The sequence below is a fragment of the Elephantulus edwardii genome, unplaced genomic scaffold, assembly GCF_000299155.1.
Source record: "Elephantulus edwardii isolate Elephantulus edwardi_28Jun2011 unplaced genomic scaffold, EleEdw1.0 scaffold00032, whole genome shotgun sequence".
Classification (NCBI taxonomy): Eukaryota; Metazoa; Chordata; class Mammalia; order Macroscelidea; family Macroscelididae; genus Elephantulus; species Elephantulus edwardii.
In genome coordinates, this window is record NW_006399782.1 from 11,206,574 (window position 1) to 11,212,683 (window position 6,110).

Below are 6,110 nucleotides of genomic sequence, written 5' to 3' on the forward strand. Positions count from 1 at the left end.
CTACTTAATCAGTGACTTGAAAGAGTCAGCATTCTTAGAGAGTAGTCATAAGCCACTAAAATATTAATGAGTGCCGAGGGGAGACGTCCAGGGGGCAGGCCCAGCGGGTGGAGGCTGCCCACAGCATCTTACAGAAGCTCACTTTGAGTTGTTATTCAGCAGGTTAATGGCAGGGTTTCTGTTTACCAAGAAATGCCAGTAAAAATGAGCATTTCCTGCCACGTTCACAAATTCTTAATGAGCCACATCTCTGACTGGACGACCTTCGAACGCAAGTCAGTTCCTTTGAGCAGCTGCATTTTTTTCTCTTCCATTTCTAGGTTTTGCTGGCACATTTAAAAGAATACCTAAGGGTCTGAAAGTAGCCCTATCATTGCTCAAACGTGCCTGAAATTTACTCCCAGGGGGTATAGTCCAGGCCCTGGGAGAATCTCAGTCGGTGATCTTTTATGATGAACGTCGGTGATTATGCTTATAATAGAGTGTTCCACCAAAATTAGGCAAAAGAAGGATTTTTTCCCCTTTATTGGAGAGAATAAAAGGCATAAACTGCTTTCTACGAAGCTCCTGGCTAGAGTATTCACATACTGCTTTTATTTCACCTCAGCATGAGAGGGAGGAGACAAGGGAGAATGAAGTTACTGGTAAATTTAAGACATGGCGACCCCAAGTGACAGGATAGAACTGCCCCACAGAATTTTCTTGGTTGTAATCTGTATGATGCAAGTCACCAGTCCTTTCTTCTGCAACATTCCCTGCTGCATTGGTCCAAACTGTTCCATTTCAGGTTAGCAGTTGAATCCAAATGGCTTGGCAATCTAGAAACCTAGAGGAGAAAGACAGAAAGGGAGGAAAGAGGAGAGAGGAAGAAGCAGAAAATGAGAGAGACATTCTTTTCTGGCTTGAGCCCCTTACCAAGAAGCCTGTCCGCAGAGGGCCTCATCCACACAGCTCATCTGATCCATAATCTCGTGCTGCCAGTCACACTTTATAGTGTCTCTGAGGCTGCTCTTTATTCTGGTCCAGGTCACTTCCTCTCTGAAGCTTCTGGAAAGTGTGGACCTAACATTTTGATCAAACATGTAGTTTTTCCAGTCTTCACAGGCAGATGTGTATTCCTCTCTGGATTTAGATGGAATATTCAATGTCTGTCATTAAAGAATCAAGCCACTGATCGTCTGTCCCATTCCTACCTGCCTTTACAGGGCCTGAACTTGGCAAAGGCCCAGACACAAGACCTGAAGACTTGGAGTAGATATTTGTGATCTGCAAACTGTCCCTTCCTTCAGAGAACTCTCTTCTCCATAGTGCACACTTTTTTTAAAAAGCTACCAGTTAAAGTGCTCAGCCTGCTATCAGGATAGTGTCATGGCCCAAACATGGCCAACCATGTGAGGTCTCCCCTTGGCAATGTGTTTTGTCCAAAAGGTGAGCACCTGTGATAAACAGGGCCTTTCAGAAGCATTTCCTGCCATGGCTATACCAATACTGAAAGGAAAAAACACTCCTGACTAAATTTTCAGAGCTGAGAAGATGTAAATTTGAAACTTGCCCCAACCATGTGAAGAAACTAAAATTGCAGAATATTTGGGAGTCTAACAGAGGGAGATTGACAGATTGACTGATTACAGTTTTAAATTCCATGTTGTTATTATGTGCCATGGAGTTGGAGCCTACTCTCACATTGACCCTCCAGAAGCTTTTCAGAGGCTAGAAATCACATGGGGGGAACCCCAAAACCTATACATAGTTGAAGCCCGTACATGTGAAACTGATCCATTGACAGAAGCTGTTGCCTGAATAAAGCAAAGTGACACTGCATAATTTAAAATTACAAAAACTGTGTGACAGAATTGCATCCTTTCTGCACACTTTTGGTGACTTAGTGGTAAGTCAATCCAAAGGCATGCTGCTCTGTTGGAGAAACATAGGCAATCTCCTCCCATACTATTTACTTCCTCTGAAAACCCACTGAAGCTATGAGATGGTTCTGACTCCACTTTATATAACCACAACAACATTCAATCTGTATGCTGAGCAAAGAGTTAGAGAAGCTGTATTATATGAATAAGAATGTGGCCTCTAGATTGGAGGGAGACTCCTTAATAACCTGTGTTATTCAGATGACACGACCTTGCTTGGAAAGGGACATGGGGCTCAGAAAGGGTGGGAGGGTTGGCGAGGGAGAGGAAAAGCCTCAACCAGGTGGACTGACACAGTGACTGTTCCAACAGGCTTTAATGTTTCAGGATGTGTGAGGACGGCACATGACAGGACAAGGTTCCGATCGGTTGTTCTGGGGTTGCTGTGGGTCATACTCAACTCAACGGCACCTAACAATAGTCATCATATGGTGATGCATTTCCAAGTATCCAATTTCAAAACAGTCTTCCCATCACACAAGATTTTTCTTTCCTAAATAAACTTTGTTTCAGTGGGTCTCGAAATTCTGTGACAAATTTTTGGTCAAGTTGTTTCCATTTTAAAAGTACTGATTTTCAAAACTAATAGCTTAAAACAACCACGTGAAAAACAAAGGGTCCATAAAACATTTCTTTCCTTCTGAATGTTTTATAAGGCATTGTTATCATTAACCAGTCTCTGGAGGCCTAGTGGCAAGAAGCTGTGCTACAATTCTGAAGGCAAACGGTGTGAAGCCACTAACTGCTCCCTGGGAAAAGGATGGGCAGTCTCCTTCTGTGCAATTAACTGCCTCTGAAAACCCACTGGAGGGTCAGCTATGGGTCAGCTCTGACTCTATAGCACACAAAAACAATAACTTAAAACTGCCGCACAAAACACAAATGATCCATGAAACATTCCTTTCCTTCTGAAAGTTTTACGATGTATTGTTACCATTGACCAGTCTTTTGCTATTAAATGTAAATGGCCACTTGAAGAAAATAGTTCTGAGAGTGTTCTTCTATCACTGATTAAGACTGAGGTGGCAGGTGTTTAGGGTAATATTCATTTAGCTTTCTAAGTAGACTCAATGATCTTGTCAGCTTCAGAAGCCTTCTTGTCCACTGCTTTGATGACACCCACACCAGCAATCTGTCTCATGTCACAGACAGCAAAAAACCAACCCCGCCTATTAAGAGAACCACTCCACACACGTGGGCTTGCTAGGAATCATATCAACCATGGGAGCATCTCCAGACTTCAAGAATTTGGGGCAAGCTTCCAGCTTCTTACCGGAAAGGCCATCAATCTTCTCTTTGAGCTCAGCCAACTAGCAAGCAATTTGAGCTGTGTGACAACACAGCACAGATGCATAACCGGCACTGACTTGGCCAGGATGGTTTAAGATGATCATCTGAGAAGTAAAGTCAGCGGCTTCCATTTGTGAGTCATTTTTGCTATCATCAGTGACATTGCCACACCAAATGTCTTACACAGAGATGTTCTTAACACTGAAGCCAATATTGTCACCAGGCAGAGAGTCACTCAAAGCCTCATGGTGCATTTCAACAGACTTCAGTGGTAACACTGACTGGAACAAATGTGACCACCATGGCAGGCTTTAGAACGCCAGCCCCACCTCTGCCCACAGGGACAATACCCATACCACCAATCTTGTAGACATCCTGAAGAGGCAGACGCAGTGGCTTGTCAGTTGAATGAGCTGGTGGCAGGATACAATCCAAAGCTTCAAGCAGTGTGGTTCCACTGGCACTGCTATCTTTCCAGGTGACTTTCCATCCCCTGAACCAAGGCATGTTAGCACTCGGCTCCAACATATTGTCACGATCCCAACCAGAAATTGGCACAAGGCCCATTCTGATAGGATTGTAGCCAAGATTTTTTTTTAACATAGGTGCTAAATTCCTTAATGATTTCCTCAAATCTCTTCTAACTTTAGAGTGGCTTAGTGGAATCCGTTTTGTTAACACCAACAATTAGTTGCTTCACACCCAGTGTGTAAGACAGAAAGGTATGCTCATGGGTCTCACCAACACCAGCAGCAACAATTAGCAACAGCACAGTCAGCCTGTGATGTTCTGTAATCACATTTTTTTATAAAGTTTCTGAGTCCTGAGGCATCAATGATGCTCACATAGTACTTGTTAGTCTCAAATTTTCAGAGAGTTATCAGTGGTGATCCTACACTCACATTCAGCTTTCAGTTTATCCAAGAGCAGGAACCCTTTCCCATATCAACAGTTTCCTTCTTGAAATTATCAATCTTCAGTCGATCCCACCAATTTGTAGATCAGGGGGCCAGTAGTGGTGGACTCACCCCGACGTGTCCAATGCCGACAATGTTGATATGGGTCTTCTCTTTTACCATTTTGGCTTAGGTTTTTGAAATGTTATTCACCAATATTTGTATTCTAGTGACATCCTGTTAAGAAAAAGGACAAGATTATTTTAAAAATAAATTAGTTCCTTGCTCATTATTATCACATTTTACCTTCAGGTGGTAGATTGTGTATGGACTTATTATCAGTCTGCTAAATTGTTACTGTGGTTAAGAGTCCTCATGTACAATAGAACAAAGTACTGCATAGCACGATTATCCTATGTTTGAGCCTTTGTTGTATTTACACTCTCAATGCATTTTATTAAGGATCTTCCTTTTTCCTTACCAAATATAATGCCCTTCTCCAGAGATTGGTCCCTCTGGTAACATGTTCAAAGTATGACAGACAAAGTCTCAAGATCTTCCTTTTCTGAGGAACATTCTGATTCTACATCTTCTAATACAGATTTGTTATTTCTTCTGGAAGCCCATGGTATGTGTATTCAATATTCTTCAATACCAGCATCATCATTCAAAGCATCAATTCTGTATTTCTTAATCATTGTCCAGTTTTTGCACACATATGAGGTAATTGAAAATTTTGTGGTTTATGTAGGTGCACCTTAGTTCTCACAGAGACTTTTTTTATTTTTAAGAGACATTTTTTATTTTTATTTCCTATTTGCAGTAGAATTGTTTAATGTGTGACAAGAAAAAGTATTATAATGAAATGTACAAAGAAATGGAGTCCAAAAAATCAAAGAGGCTGAACTCTCTCAGCAATTCTTAAGCTCAAGGAACTGAAGAACAAATTCAAACCTCAAGTTGCAATACTTAAGGATACTTTGGGCAGAATATTGAGTGACCCTGCGAGTATTAAAAGAAGATAAGAGTATACAGAGTCATTATACCAAAAGGAATTGGCAGACACAGAAGAATTTAATGAAACAACATATGAGCAAGAGCCTACAAAGGAAGAAGTTCAGATTGCTTTGAAAGAATTGGCTAAGAAAAAGGCCCCAGGAATTGATGGCATACCAATTGACATATTTCAACTAACAGATGCTGCCCTAGATGTGCTCACCAAACTGTGCCAAGAAATCTGGAGAACAACTGCTTGACCAACAGACTGAAAGAGATCTATATTTGTTTCCATTCCAAAGAAAGGTGATCCCACAGAGTATGGAAATTATTGAACAATATCATTGATATCATGTGCAAGCAGATTTTGCTGATGATTATCTAAAAATGTCTGGAACAGCTCATCAATAGAGAACTACGAGAAGTGCAGGCTGAGTTTATACGGGGCCATGGTACTAGGGATATTGTTGCTAATTGCTGTTAGATGGATCTTGGCTGAAACCAAGGAGTACCAGAAGAATGTCTATCTTTGCTTCATTGATTACGCAAAGATGTTTGTGTGGATCATAACAAACTGTGGCTGACTCTGAGAAGAATGGGAATCCCAGAACATTTGATTGTGCTAATGTGAAACCTATAAGTATAGGAGGCAGTCGTCAGAACAGAGCAAGGAAACACTGCATGGTTCAAAATTGGGACGGGTATATGCCAGGGCTATATCCTGTCTCCATACCTTTTCAATCTTTATGCAGAAAAAGTTATCTGGGAGGCTGGGCTCTATGAGGAGAAATGTGGCATCAAGATTGGAGGAAGAATCATCAACAATCTGCATTATGCAGATGACACAACCCTGATTGCTGAAACTGAGGAGGACCTGAAACACTTACTGTGGAAGGTCAGGGACTGCAGTCTTCAGTATGAATTGAGAATCGCTATCAAGAAAACAAAGATTCTCACCACTGGGCCAATTAGCAGCATCATAATGAATGGTGAAGAGATGGAGATT

The 6,110-nt window shown here is 41.5% G+C and overlaps 1 pseudogene; it reads left to right on the plus strand.

Moving 5' to 3' along the window:
* Positions 1-6,110, plus strand: part of LOC102844027 — a 47,204-nt pseudogene that overhangs the window by 5,464 nt on the left and 35,630 nt on the right.